Here is a 15,090-nt window from a genome sequence, read left to right as displayed (position 1 = left end):
CTTGGACCTGCAGGAATCCCGGGCAACTCTGTGACCTCAAATTGGGCTAAGAGTTTTCTATACTCTGATCAGATAATTTCAAAGACTAAAATATAAAACATTCCCTCGACAGGCAGTTGTAAATAGCTTTATCAACGAGGTATAAATGGCCTAAAGGAACTGCACACATTTAAATCGCTATGTGAAAACATATGGAATATTCAACTCTTTATGCAGTCAAACTCATCAATCTTCTCCTCAGTGATTTGTTCTCCCACTTTGAAGTTCAGAAAATTTTTCTTGACCAGAAGCTATTAAAGATATATTTCATTATCAAAAAAAATGTACTATTTGATAAGCCTCAAAGTATGTATAGACTACGAAACCATCATCACAATCAAGATAATGACACGTCCACCACCCTCAAAAGTTTCCTTGTTCCTATTTTTTGTGTGTGATAACAATCTTAGGATCTCCTGTCTTAACAACCTTTCTATACATGACACAGCAGCATGAGTCATCATGCTGTACATCCCCAGTACTTATTTATCTTATCACTGGAAGTCTGTACCTTTTGAGCACCTTCCCCCACTAACCACCACCCACCCACCCACTCTCCTCTCTGCCTCTGGTAACCTCAAGTCTGATCTCTTTTTCTATGATTCTGGTGTTTTGGTTTTATTTTTTAAAGATTTTATTTATTTATTCATGAGAGATATAGAAAAAGAGAGAGGCAGAGACACAGGCAGAGGGAGGAGCAGGCTCCACACAGAGAGACTCGATCCCAGGACTCCAGGATCACTCCCTGGGCTGAAGGCAGGCACTAAACCGCTGAGCCACCCGGGCTGTCGTGGTGTTTTGGTTTTAGATGTTACATATAAATGAGATTATACAGTATTTTTCTTGCTTTGACTTATTTCACTTATATAATGCCTTCAGGGTCCTTCCATGTTATCACAAATGGCAGGATTTCCTCATTTTTTTATGACTGAATAATATCACATTTCATTTATATCCATCAGTAGACAAGTTGTTTCCATGTTTTGGCTACTGTGAATAATGCTGCCATGAACATGGGGGTGCAGATACCTTTCTGAGATAGTGTTTTCATTTCCTTTGGATATATTCCCAGAAGTGGAAGTACTGGGTCATGTGGTAGTTCTATTCTTTTTTCTTTTTTTTTTTAGATGTATTTATTTATTTTAGATAGAGAGAGTGTGTGTGAGCTGGTGGGAGGGAAGCAGAGGCAGAGGGAAAGAGAGAATCTCACACTCCCCACTGAGTGCAGAGCCCAACGTGGGGCTCAATTTCATGACCCTCAGATCATGACCTGAGTCGAAACCAAGAGTTGGACATTCAGCTGACTGATCCAGGTGGCCCTGGTAGTTCTATTCTTAATTTTTTGAGGACCCTCCATACTATTGTCCATAGTGGCTGCACCAATATGTAATCACACCAATAGTGTACAAGGGTTCCACATCTACACTAGCTTTGTTCTCTCATCTTTTTGATGATGGCCATTCTAAAAGCATGAGGTGATATCTCCATGTAGTTTTGATTTGCATTTCCTGAATGACTAGTGATGTTGAGCATCTTTTCTTCTACGTGTTGGCCTTCTATATATCTTTTCTGGAGAAATATCTATTCAGATTCTTTGCCCATTTCTTTAATTGAGTTATTCATCTTGTTTTGTTTTGAGTTGGATGAGGTTTTTTTTTTTATATGTTTTGGATATTAACCCCTTATCAGATATATGGTTTGCAAATATTTTTCCATTCCATAGGTTGCTTTTCACTTTGTTGATGGTTTCATTTGCTGTCAGAAATTTTCAGTTTGATGTAGTCCTACCCGTTTATTTTTTATTTTGTTGCTTGTGCCTTAGCTGGTATATCCAAAAAAAAATCATGACCAAGACCCATGTCAAGAAGCTTTATTCTTTGTTTTCAAGGGGTTTCATGGTTTCATTAAGTCTTTAAATCATTTTGAGTTAATTTTTGTGAGTGGGTATAGGATGTGGGTCCAGTTTCATTGTTTTACATGTGAAAATCCAGTTATCCCAGTAACACTTGTTGACAAGGCCATCTTTTCTCCATTGGGTATTCTTGGCTCCCTTATCAAAGATTAGTTAACTATATGTGCATGTGTTTATTTCTGGGCTCTCGCTTCTGTTCCATTGGTCTGTGTCTGTTTTTTGCCAGTACTATACTGTTTTGATCACCACAGATTTTATATATAGCTTGAAATCAGTAATACATCCTGCTTTGTTCTTCTTTCTCAGGATTACTTTGGCTATAGTGGTCTTTTTGTGGTTCCTTATAAATTTTAGGAGTATTTTTATCTGCTTCTATAAAAAGTGCTATTGGAATCTTGATAAAGATTGCACTGAATCTATAAATGGCTTTCAGTAGTATTGACATTTTAACAATATTTACTCTTCCAGTACATAAACATAGGACACTTTTCCAATTATCTCTTTCTTTTTCAATTTCTTTCATCAATATCTTATAGTTTTCAGAGTATAGATCTTTCATATCATTAAAGTTATTCCTAAGTATTTTATTGTTTTTGATGCTACAGTAACTAGAATCAATTTCTTTATTCTTTTTCATAAAATTCATTGTTAATGTATCCTTGTTTCTATTTTTTTAATTTTTAAAAGTTTTTATTTATTTATTCATGAGAGGCACAGAGAGAAAGAGAGAGAGAGAGAGAGAGAGAGAGAGAGGCAGAGACACAGGCAGAGGGAGAAGCAGGCTCCATGCAGGGAGCCCAACACGGGACTGGATCCTGGGACCCCAGGATCACACCCTGGGCCAGAGGAGGCACTAAACCACTAATCCACCCAGGGATCCCCTGTTTCTATATTTAATATCATTCTCTATCGAACCTTATCACAGGCAACCACTGATCTGTGTTTTGTCACTATATAAATTAGTTGGTATTTTCTATACTCCATTTCTGTCCCCTTCTTTTACTCAGCATAATTATTTTGAGATTCATCTATGTTGTTGCATTTATCAATACTCCATTACTTTTTATTCCTGAGTAGTAGACCATTGTTTGGATATGCCATAATCTGTTTATCCATGTAGCTGTTAGCATGTATTTGGGTTGTTTTCAGTTTGGGACTGCTACAAATACAGTTGGTATGGTCATTCATGTGAAATCTTTGTATGTATATGTGATTTCTGTATTAATCATATGTGTTCAAGTGCACCTTTTATATACAAACTAACCAATATAGAACCCCGACTCCTCAGCTTCCTCTCTTATGGGGCTCTTATACTCCAGACCACTATCCACCGGCTCTAATCATCCAGGGCTATGTATCAGACAAGTAGAGCAGCCCTAATCCTAATTAGCTTGCTTACCCTGACTTGCCCATTCCTTCCTACAAAAACCAAAGTGAAAGCTTTTGCCTATGTTTCCCCTTGCTCCCTCTAACATCCTAATTGACGCTGGGCTTCCCCTTGTGGTGCCCCTGTGGGTGTGTCATGCCTTCTGTTTCTAGAGAACAGCGAGTAAAACTTCGTCCTTCATAACAGTCATTTCTGTGTCTGTGTGTCTTATTGTACCTAATTAAAACAAATCCTAGGTACATTTTAAAGATTTATTGATTTATTTATTTGAGGTGGGGGAGGGGTTGAGGGGAGAGGGAAAGAAATCCTTGAGCAGACTCCTTGCTGAGCACAGAGGCCACCACAGACTCAATCCCAAGACCCTGAGATCATGACCTGAGCCAGTCTCAAGACCCTGAGATCATGACCTGAGCTGAAATCAAGAGTAGGCCACTTAACTGACTGAGCCACCCCGGTGTCCCCCGAGATGCATTTTGAAACACCTTAATTGCTCCTGAGTATATCCTAGTTACAAAACGGCTAGATCACATGGTAAATATGTGTTTAAGAAACTACCAAACTGTTGTCCAAAATGTTTGGGCCATTTTACATTCTCAGTAGCAGCATATGAAAATTCTGGTTCCTCCTACCAACACTTGGCATGATTCGTGTTTTTCATTTTAATCATCTTAAGCACAGTGTATCTCAATGTGATGTTACTTTGTATTACCTTAATGAATAATTATGTTGAATTTTTTTGTGTGCTAATTTGCCATCCTTATATCTTTTCTGGAGATGCATCTGTTCAAATCCTTTGCTCATGTTTTATTGGGTCATTTTTCTTATTGCTGATTTTTGAGAGCTCTTTATACATTCCAGCATAAATATTTTGTCAAATATATGGCTTGCAAAGATTTTCTCCCCAGTCTCTGGCTTGTCTTTTGGTTCTTTTAATGATATCTTTTAAAGAGCAGAAATGTTTAATTCTGATGAAGTCCATCAGAATTTTGCCATTTTGTTCTTCGGCAGATCTTGTTTCTGGTGTCAGATTTTGCCGTCCCAAGGTCACAAAGATTCTTCTCTTTGTTTTCTTCTTTAGGTTTTATAGTTTTAGAATTCATATTTAAGTCTATGATATATGTGGTATCATTTTTTTAATCTGGCACAAAATACCAATTGAAATTAGTTCTTTTTTTGCATATGGATATTCAATTCTCTCAGTACTATTTGTTGAAAAGAGTATTCTTTCCAATAGAATTGCCTTTGCACCTTTGTCAAAAATCAGTTGTCTTTGTAGGTCTATATCTGTATTCTGTATTCTGTTACATTGATATATTTGTTAATCTTTCTGCTAATTCCACAGGGTCTGGACTGCTATAGCTTAATAATAAGTCACGAAGTCAGGTAGTGTTAGTCCTCCAACTTTGTTTTTCTTTTTTCTTTCTTATAGCTCTTTTGGCCATTTAAAGTTCTATCCATTTAATATGCATTTTACAATCATTTTTATCAATTTAAAAAAAAACTCCCTGGGATACTTGTTAGAAAACATTAATTTGTGAAATTTGACATCTTAACAGTAAATATCTCAACCCATTCCTTTTTTTTTTTTTTTAAGATTTTATTCCATTATTCATGAGAGACACATAGAGAAAAGAGGCAGAGATACAGGCAGAGGGAAAAGCGGACTCCCCACAGGGAGCCTGATATGGGACTTGATTCCACGACCCCACAAGCTGCAAACGCTCAACCGCTGAGCTACCCAGGCATCCTAGGGTCTTAACTTTTTTGAACAATATTTTCTAATTTTCAGTTTACATGCTTTGCACATTTTTTGGTAAAATTGATCCTTAAATATTTCAAGTTTTTGATGCTGTGTGAATAATAGTCTTTTTTAATTTCAATTTTCAATTGGAAAAAGCCTTGTTTCATCAAACTTGAATGCTCTGTTTCCATAGAGAACAGACAAACAATGGCTTCCCTGTTCTATTTTGGCTCTTACCTCTTGCAAAAAGTTCTACAAATGGATTTTCCTCTTGGCCTTTCAAACTAAATGCCAAGAGTCCTATAATGAGACTGAAAATGTAACCATATTGCCCTGAAGGAACTAACTGTGCTGTCCTCTTTTGCAAAAGCAGCTCAGCAAACTGAGTATGTTAGAGACACAAATTTCTACAGCTTGTAAGGATTCTGTCAAGAATGTGTAATGGGGATGAATTACTCTTGCCATGAGAACTTCAACTTTTGCACTTCCTGGCTTTACTATGGCTAACATTGAAATACTAAAGTGGTCCCCAAAGTGCTTGAATTTAATAGCATTAATTACCAGGCCCCCACAAATCTATAAATTCTTATTTAAAAATTCAACTATTCTATTTGTAATCCCTGTGAGTGCTTAACATTTAGTGCCCTACCTGTAAACGTTTCAAAAAGCAAAAACCTCACCTCTGACATCAAATCCCTATAAGAATGAGTGAACAGCTCTGGCTCCCCAGAGACATAGCTGTCCTCAGGAGGTGTCTCTTGGTCTAAATTTGGCTGGATCTTATCTCCCTCTCTTCCATAAAACGTTTATTCTCTCAGAACCCTGAGGAGACATGTCTGGTAAACTACTTCAGCATAAAATATTAAGAACAGAGAACAGGTAAAACTCCTAAGAGTATTTGTATTTCAGAAGCCTATAACTCAAATGCAAGGACTTCTATTGTAATGGAAAATTTCAGACATTGCAGGAGGGAAAGAAATAGGGGGAAGAGAAAGCCTTCTGACATCCCCTCAGATCTCCTTGTTTGTCATACCTTTTAGTACTTCTCATCCAGCCCTCACCTCTCACTATGTGAAGATTGGACTCTAACTCCTGAAAGACATTACTAATGCACAGGAGACTTTTTTGTCTTGATATCTCAACTATGTAGCAGTGGGTCATGGATTTGTGGGGTTTTTTCTTTTTTTGTACTTCTTTCATGAGAAGGTTGAGAAGATGAACATGATATGCAAAGTCACACTTAAGAAAGTTCATGTCTAGGTTGAGTTGGTATTATACCATTATGCAACTTTTTCCTTAGCATGCCAGCCTCTTAGGCATTGGCAGTTTTTTGGTGACATTTATTAAATCTTTTTGAAGTCTTGAATGTCCTTGAATTCAGAGAATCAATGTGGGGTACCAGGAAAGAGACACACAGAGACAAGGGAAACACAGAGACAAGGGAAACACCAATCCAAGCTCAGTTGTACTCATACAGGAAGACTAGTGGTATAAAGGTAATGGGCAAGAAATGATACTAACTAAACAGAATCACCTTTAAGACACTTTATAAATCTAGTGAGCTCACACATCACTCTGAAGAAGGAAAGAGAAGGTCTCACAGAGAAACAAAGGTGGGATGACTCAGGTGCCAAGTGGATCATCATCATAAGTGTATCGCTTATGCTAAATCAAAAGTATTTCAAAGAGCCCACATTCCTGGAACTGGTTAAAAAAATATGAAATTAGAGTTCACTAACATCTTCAAATTTCTCTCTACCAAATTCTAGGCAGGAAAAGGGCAGAAAATTTTGAGTTCTCCTAAAGCATGAAAATAGCACCAAAGATTGTGCATGTTTAAAGGAAGTCTGCTTAAAGCCATGCTTTGTATTCACTCTTCTCTGTGAACATCAAACTACCACCATGCCTTTGTTCTAGGTTTTCCAACAAAAGTTTAACACAGGCTAACATCTGCCATGCATTATCCTTGAGGAGGCGTGGTTGGCATTTGGCAGGGCTACCCTCCTCCCTCTTCAACCCTGTTGGCAGAGACTGAGCTGAGGCAGGTCCTTGAACAGAGCAAGTATCTGTCTCTACCCTGCGTGAAAAGAGGTGAGAAAATGGAGTTGTCTCTGAGTGATGCAGCCCATCACATGGTATCAAAAGTGATTTAAAATAATTAAAGCACTGTGCCTGTATTAGTTATCTATTACTGCACACAAAAAAATTAACTCCCCACAATGTCAGCCTAAATAACAAATAGTTAATATCTTATAGTTTTTCTGTATTAGGACTCTATTTAGCTCAGTAGTTCAGGCTCAGGGTGTCTTGTGAGGTTGAAGTTAAGCCATCACCTGAAGCTAGGGTCACATGAGGCTGGAGGATCTGCCTCTAAGCTTACTAGCATGCTTGTTAGCAAGACTCAGTTTTTTTCTAGTTGTTGATCAAGTATCTCATTTCCTCACTATAGGCTGTTTGAGGATCCTCACAACATGACAGCTGGCTTCCCCAGAGTAAGTGATCCAAGAGAGACCAAGATGGTAGCCATAGTCTTTTATAACCTAATCTTGGAAGTAACATACTATCGCTTCTGCAATAGTCTATTGGTCATACAGACCAATCGGGCTATAAAGTAGAAGGGGACTACATGAGGGTGTGAATATCAGGAGGCATGGTTCATTGGGCACAAACTTGGAGACTACCAACCATAATACCTCTAATCTAACTATGCTGAGAACATAGCTGGCTCTGGTCTTCGACATAATGTATATCAGGTAGTCTTAGCATAGAGGTCCTACAATGTAGTGGCAAGACTAGTAGACTGAGAGTAAATAGGTTTGGATTCAAGTTCAACTCTACAATTATGAATGTTATATGATTTTTGGAATGTTTCTTAGCCTTTTGGATATCTTATCTCAAACGATATTATTATTATTATCTCAAATTATCAAATGATAAGGTTGTTATTAATGATCTCAAAGATATCTTTCAACTCTAAAATTCCATGACACTAAGAAATATGCCACTTGGGGCATGAATATTATAAAGGCAATTTTGTGTAACAAAATGGGCAATTCCAATGAGCTTTCTCTTATTTCAGAGTAATAAACCAATGAGAAATGGCACCCTTGAGCTTTCTCGGACCTTATTTCCTTTCTCTTCGTTATACATACTTTGTTCTAGTAGGCAAGTCTCACAATAACATATATTTTAATTATATAAGGCTCTTAGGTGTAACACACATTTTAATATGCAAGTGTATTCATCCATAAATCCCATTAGGAAGAAATTAGACATGGGAAGGAAGACTTCTAATTCTATACTTCCATTGCATGGTAGCTGAGGTTTCCATGGGTGGTAATTTGGCCAGAGTTACAGCAGCTTTCTGATAAGAATTCTCCCAAATACATGACCCACATAAATGAGTTAAAAGGCTCCTTCATGTCTCAAACCCTTAAGTCTAGAGAGACAGCCGCAACAGCCTAGCATATGCAATGTGGACTAGCAACAGAACCAGCAGTGGAGATCTTTATCTCTCAAACTAGCCTAGAGCAAGCAGAGTAAATAGAAATGCATCTTGGGAGGTTTAACTCTGAGATGAGAATGGAAAAACCAATCATTTGCTTATCTTCTAATTCCTTGAAACAGGCTCCCACTTGAAGGCCTTTGCATTTGCCCTGCCTTACTCCAGTTCAGGGATCTTACCTTCAGATAAGCCTTGTCCAGACATCAGGCTCAAGTGGTGGCCTTCCCCTGCACTCATCCTACTCTGCATTCTACTATCTCGGAGCACTTAGCACCATTTCAAATCATCTTGCTAGCATGCCTGTCTAAAGTAGTCACCTCCAATAGAATGTAGACTGTCTGAGAAAGGTAAGCCTATCTGTCCTATTTGCTGCCATATCCCCAGTGCCCACAACAGTTCCCAGTACAGAGTAGGCACTCAAGAAATATTTGTTGAATAGGAGTGCCTAAGTGACTCAGTTGGTTAAGCTTAAGCTTCTGCCATTAGCTCAGGCCATGATCTTGGGACCCTGGGACTGAGCTCCCTAGCTCCCTGCTCAGCAGGGAGTCTGCTTCTCCCACTCCCTCTGCTATTCCCCCTGCTTGTACTCTCTCTCTCTGTCAAATAAATAAAAATCTTTTAAAAAGAGAAATATTTGTCAAATGGATAAATGAATCGGTCAGTTTGGAAAGACTTCTGGTTTGACAGAGATGAATTTTAGGAGATGTTGGGAATTGGCAAGTAGGGACGAAAACTGAGATCAAGGAGGTTTCAGATCTTGCACATTAGCAATAACCCCCAAACAACTTGGGGCAAACACCTTCCCCAAAGGTCTTAGAAGAATTCGCCCTGCTACTGGAACCAACAACAATGCCCCAGGAGGGCGAAAAAAGGATGGGAATTTCTTGAAATAATTGGCCCCACACCATGACTGCAGTGTTCACTGTAGCCAGGGAGTCTTTTTGTGGGGATAGTGGGGCTGCTCTCCCCTCTTGAAGCCAAGAGAAGATTGCCTTGAGGGAAAGGTGTTAGCAAGAGGAAGAGAGTGACACATCCCTTGCTGGCTGAACCTCTACTCAGGTAGCAGACCAGAAAGTCAGTTCTTGTGCCCTGCTGATTTGGGGAAAGAGAATAGGAGAAAGGAATGGCAAAGCAAAGAACTGGTTATGAAGCTGAAAGTAGTAAGGGTGATGGCAAGGATGGATGAGATTCCTGCATGGAACAGGCGTGGCCTGGCACCATGTTGAGAGCTCTCCACTAGCACACAAGGGTTCCTGAGTTTCTAAGAGAATGCTTGGGCATGGCCTGGAGGGAGAGTGCTCCTGGTAGGGGAAGCTGTGTTGGAGTAGGAGATGTTGACCAGGATTCTGATGGTTTGCCTCCAAGAACTGTATAGATCCTCCAAAACCACCAGCCAGAAGAGAAGTCAAGCACCCAAGGGCCACATTTAGATCCTGTCACATAGTAAATGCCAAGAGCTTGTCAGTGTTAGCCTGAGAAGCAAAAGGAAAAAAAAAAAAAAAAGAGCATCCAGAGAGGACTCACCTGATACCTCCCCACTGCCCCAAACCCACTGAGGAGACAGATTTTGGAGGAGGATTGAAAAGAGGTGCCCAGAGGCAGATGATGTCGGATCCCAATGGCACATCCCTAGAACCAGTCTGTGCTAGAGGAAGGAAGGGGATGAGATTTAAATTGGATATGAGATTAAAGTTTTAAGCTGGGGGGATCCCTGGGTGGCTCAGCGGTTTGGCGCCTGCCTTTGGCCCAGTGTATGATCCTGGAGACCCGGGATCGAGTCCCACATCAGGCTCCCTGCATGGAGCCTGCTTCTCCCTCTGCCTGTGTCTCTGCCCCCCTCTCTCTCTCTCTCTCTCTCTCTCTCTCTCTGTCTTTCATGAATAAATAAATAAAACCTTTTTTTAAAAAAAAAGTTTTAAGCCGGCCTGGACTTCATAACTGAAGGTGAGCAGAAGTTTACAGGATGTAGCTGAGCTGTCATTAAGGGACGAAAAAAACGTATTTGACAGCATGGCTGAAGGCAGTAACTGGGAAAAATAAACCATTCTGTGTTTTCAACACTGAGTTCAGACTATCCAGTCACCTAGTTACAGGAGGAAAAAGGCAATTCGGTGGCCTTTCAGTAAGCAAGTTTCTCAGGCATTTGTTTTTTTCTTTGGGGGATCTATTGCTGGTTTTTGTCAGAGTGTAAGGTGACAAGACAGTTTATAAAATCCACGATTCAAGACTCACCAAGTCCTGCAGACTCAGTTGCCCTTTTTCCTTCCTTGTGCCTCCTGTGAGAGGACTCAAAGCTAATTTTCTGTAACTCATTTTCTTGAAACTTCAAAGGACTTTTTTCAAACCTTTGGGCAAATCATTTTTAAAATTTCAAAACTACTTTTTGCTAAAACTGAGTGGCTGGATGAGAGAAAAACACCGTCCTCATAGCCTTACTTGATAAATAAATCACTAGGAAAAGCTGTGAGACTATTCCTGAATTGGTGGACATCCTGAAAAGGCATTTTTTGTTGCTGCTGAAAGCTAGTTCAAGGGAAGACCTGCTGAGATCCATGTTCAGTTCAGAAAAGCCTACATCAGAAGAAACAGTTTAGGGGTTGGTAGCTGGAGGAAAAAAGTTTGGAAAGGAAGGATACTGATTAAGGTAAAAGAATATAGCTTTGAGTTTTACATAATCTATTTTTAGAGAAAGTATGAGGCGCTTGACTGGCTCAGTTAATGGATCTTGGAGTCATGAGTTCAAGCCTCACTTGGGTATGGAGCTTACTTAAAAAAGAGAGAAAACAGGGATCCCTGGGTGGCGCAGCGGTTTAGCGCCTGCCTTTGGCCCAGGGCGCGATCCTGAAGATCCAGGATCAAATCCCACATCGGGCTCCCGGTGCATGGAGCCTGCTTCTTCCTCTGCCTGTGTCTCTGCCTCTCTCTCTCTCTCTGTGTGACTATCATAAATAAATAAAAAAAAAAAAATTTAAAAAAAAGAGAGAAAACAGATTTCTTGAATGGTCAAAATAAAACAAAACAAAACAGAGAACACACTTTTAAAAGAAAAAAAAAAGATACCTAATGAATAATAAACTGGTAAAACCCTGCCTTGCTTGGATCTCTCTAAATTTTAATGATGAATCTGCTCTCAAGAACTCCCCTCATCTACCTTATGATAGAAAGCACTGGGTAACAGAATAACATCAACCTAGAGATATTAGAAAGGCTCTGTGTGTTTGTGTGAGTGCATGTGTGTTTATGTGTGTGTATGTTTCTTTAGATAAAACAAAAAGGTAAGGGAAACCAAAATCTTGTATGTATGTGTCGTGAAAATAATTTTGTGGAATTCATTTGTAAAGTCATTTGTTGGTTGACATCCCAAGCCCAGGGCATGTTTATCTTCCCTAAAGTTCTATAGAGCCTACCCAAAACCTAACCTGAGGTGGAACAGCCTCTGACCCTCTCCAGCAGTCACACAACTGGCTAGGCCAGGCCATCTCACTTCCAGGGGCATGAGGATTTTTCCACTTTTGCCCAATCCTAATAACTGTGGAAAACTCATTGACCTTCTATTATATAATTATATCCCTCTACCAGCCCCTTTCCTCATTCACCGTACTCCTTTCCTTTACTTTATAAAAACACTATTTTCTCATCATCATTAGACCAACTATAGGAATTAGGCTTTATCTCCATTTACAGTTGACATCTATTGCTAAAGGATGTCAGAGGTACTGTGTTAAGAAGGATTCTGAGCAGGATTCTGGTCTGGACTCAATGAGAAAGAGGAATATGATGGATTGACCAGGTCTTAGAGCAGAGTGACAACATATTTAGGAAGTATTTGTCTTTTCCTGACTAGGCATTATCTCTTCCCTTAAAACCATGGCCTTTGTTATAAAGAGGATATGATAGATATATATAATAGAATATTATTCAGCCATATGAGAGTGAAATCTTGCTATTTGCAATGACATGGATAGAGCTAGAGGGTATAATGCTAGGAGAAATAAGTCAGTCAAAGAAAGACCAATGCCTTATGATTTCACTCATTTGTGGAATTTAGGAAAGAAAACAAGCAAACAAAGGGGTAAAACGTGAGTGTGTGTGTGTGTGTGTGTGAGAGAGAAAGAGAGAGAGAGAGAGAAACCAAGAAACAGACTCTTAACTATAGAGAACAAACAGATGGTTACCAGTGGGGAGGTGGGTGAGGGATGTGGAAATAGGCGATGGGGATTAAGAATAAAACTTATCATGATAAGCACTAAGTAAGGTATAGAATGTCTGAATCACTATATCGTATACCTGAAACTAATATAACACTGTATGTTAACTATACTGGAATTAAAATTAAAAAACTAAAATAAATAAATAAATAAATAAATAAATAACTGGGTGCGTGGGTGGCTCTGTTGGTTAAGCATCGGCCTTCAGCTCAAGTCATGATCCTGGAGTCCTGAGATTGAGCCCTACATCAAACTCCTTGCTCAGTGGAGAGTCTGATTCTCCCTCTCCCTCCCCCAGCTTCTCCCCCTTGCTTGTGTGCTTGTGGGTTCTCTCTCTCTCTCTGTGTCAAATAAATAAATAAATAAAATCATAAAAAAGAACCTTGACCTTTGACCTTTGTTAGTGGATAGAACATTAAGGTTCTAATTCTGACCCTGATTCTGACAGATTCTTTACTCTCAGTCCGCTGCTGAAATTGAATCCTGGATATTTCAGGGGTTATGTAATACAGAGAACTAAAAATTATAAGATTTGAATTCCTAATAATAGTAGAAAAAACTAAAACCATCAATAATTAACATTCTGCTAGATGCTAGGTAATATGTAGATATAGGTATAGATACAGGTACAGGCACATAATTCCCTATCCTTAAAGTGTACTTTATAAGTTGGGAATTATTCTTTTTCTCAGATGAGGAAACAGGCCTGAGGAAAGTCTGTCATTTGCCCGAGGACACATGCAAGTAAGCAGATAACCTGGGCTTCAGTCCGGAGTTTGTCTGCCTAGAGCATGGCCTCGTTCCAAAGAAAACTTGTAAGCAGAAGCTGAAATATCGCAGGGCCATTTCCTCTGTGCCACAGAGACCTTTTGCAAGGGGTGGGGGTGAGGAGAATTCCTTCCCTCAATGATCCCTGCATTTTCTTGTTTTAGGAGAAACATGACAGAAGAGCTGATTATTCAAGAATTAGGTTCTTTTCTGCATGATAAAGTGAGTTGGGAAGAACCAGCAGAGTCGCCAATATGTTGGAGGATTTCCTATGTGGGAGGATTTCCTGACAGTCCCTGCGGCAGCAGAAGGCACAGCCCGGTTTAGCACTCAACAAAGCGAGTCTCGGGCTCTCCGTGGCCACTGCTTGACATTATCAGTGTTCCCACGTGTGAGCCTCAAAGGACACCCTCCTTTCCAGAGCACCCCACCTCCAGTTCCTGGAGAAATTGCTTTTCATTTTTTAAGCAAAAGCAAACCCCACAGTAAAGAGATCATTTTTCATCTGGATCATCCAGCAGTGGTTCTGAAGTTGTTCCCACACTCAGGTGTGCTTGCCAAGCATGAGATCCAGGGGCTGGAGGGGCTCATCCAGGGCCATGATTCACGGAGATGCCAGCTGCCAACAGGGCCTGGTGAAGCAGGCCGGAAGGTTGGCTGCCCTGATGAGTTTAGTTAACTCCAGAAGCATGAGGTACAGCAAAATCTTCCACACATCACATTTTCGTGCTGTGCCCGCTCTTATCTTTATTTTTCTTTTAATTACCGACGGCACTGAAACTCAGAGCTTTGAGGCAAGATGGCTCTCAGTAAATGTATCATCACTTTTCATCATACTGGACATAAAATTTTACAAGACCCTAATGGTTTGGCCCATACCGGCCCTTCTTGACCATTTTCTAATACTCTCCCCTTTATTTCCTCTGTTCTGGTCTCTTCTGGAGACTTCTTGGTGCTCTATTTATCAGACATGCTTTGCCTCAGGATGTTTGCACATGTTTACTATTCCTTCTACCTGGAATATTTTCCTCTGGGTAACTGTGGGACTCCCTCTACCCCCTCATGCAGGTCCCTAAGCATCAATATTACCTCATCAAAGACACCTTCCCTAATCATCATCCTCCCATCATTGAAATAACACTGCCTGCACTCTCTATCCCTTGTCCTGCTTTTTTATTTCATTTACCAGTCTTTGTTTCCTGTCATCTCTGCTACCAGAAGGCTAGCTCCACAAGGTAAAGAAATTAGTTTTGTTCCCTATTATATCCCATACCTAGTAGTTAGTCAATAAATCCAAAAAATGATAAATTAATAAATGAAATATAGATTTGGAAAAGATGGTGATAATCAATTAGCAAGTCAGTCAAATTTTACTGAGTATTTAACCTGTCCTGGGTTCACTGTGCTAGGATATATACAGCCTTCAGGCTCCCAGGGGACCAGGACCCTTCCAAGAGAAAGGGTGCTTCTCATAGACAGGATAGGTTTGTCTTCTAGGTTTGGTCACTATCTTGCTTTCATGGCAGCCCA

The 15,090-nt window shown here is 39.8% G+C and overlaps 1 protein-coding gene across 6 annotated transcripts in view; it reads left to right on the top strand.

The window, feature by feature from the left end:
• KIAA1217 (KIAA1217 ortholog) overlaps positions 1-15,090 on the top strand; it is a 432,659-nt gene that overhangs the window by 90,559 nt on the left and 327,010 nt on the right. The window lies entirely within an intron of this gene.

Source organism: Canis lupus, chromosome 2 (genome assembly GCF_003254725.2).
Source record: "Canis lupus dingo isolate Sandy chromosome 2, ASM325472v2, whole genome shotgun sequence".
NCBI classification, from domain to species: Eukaryota; Metazoa; Chordata; class Mammalia; order Carnivora; family Canidae; genus Canis; species Canis lupus.
This window is presented reverse-complemented; position numbering and strand designations above follow the sequence as displayed.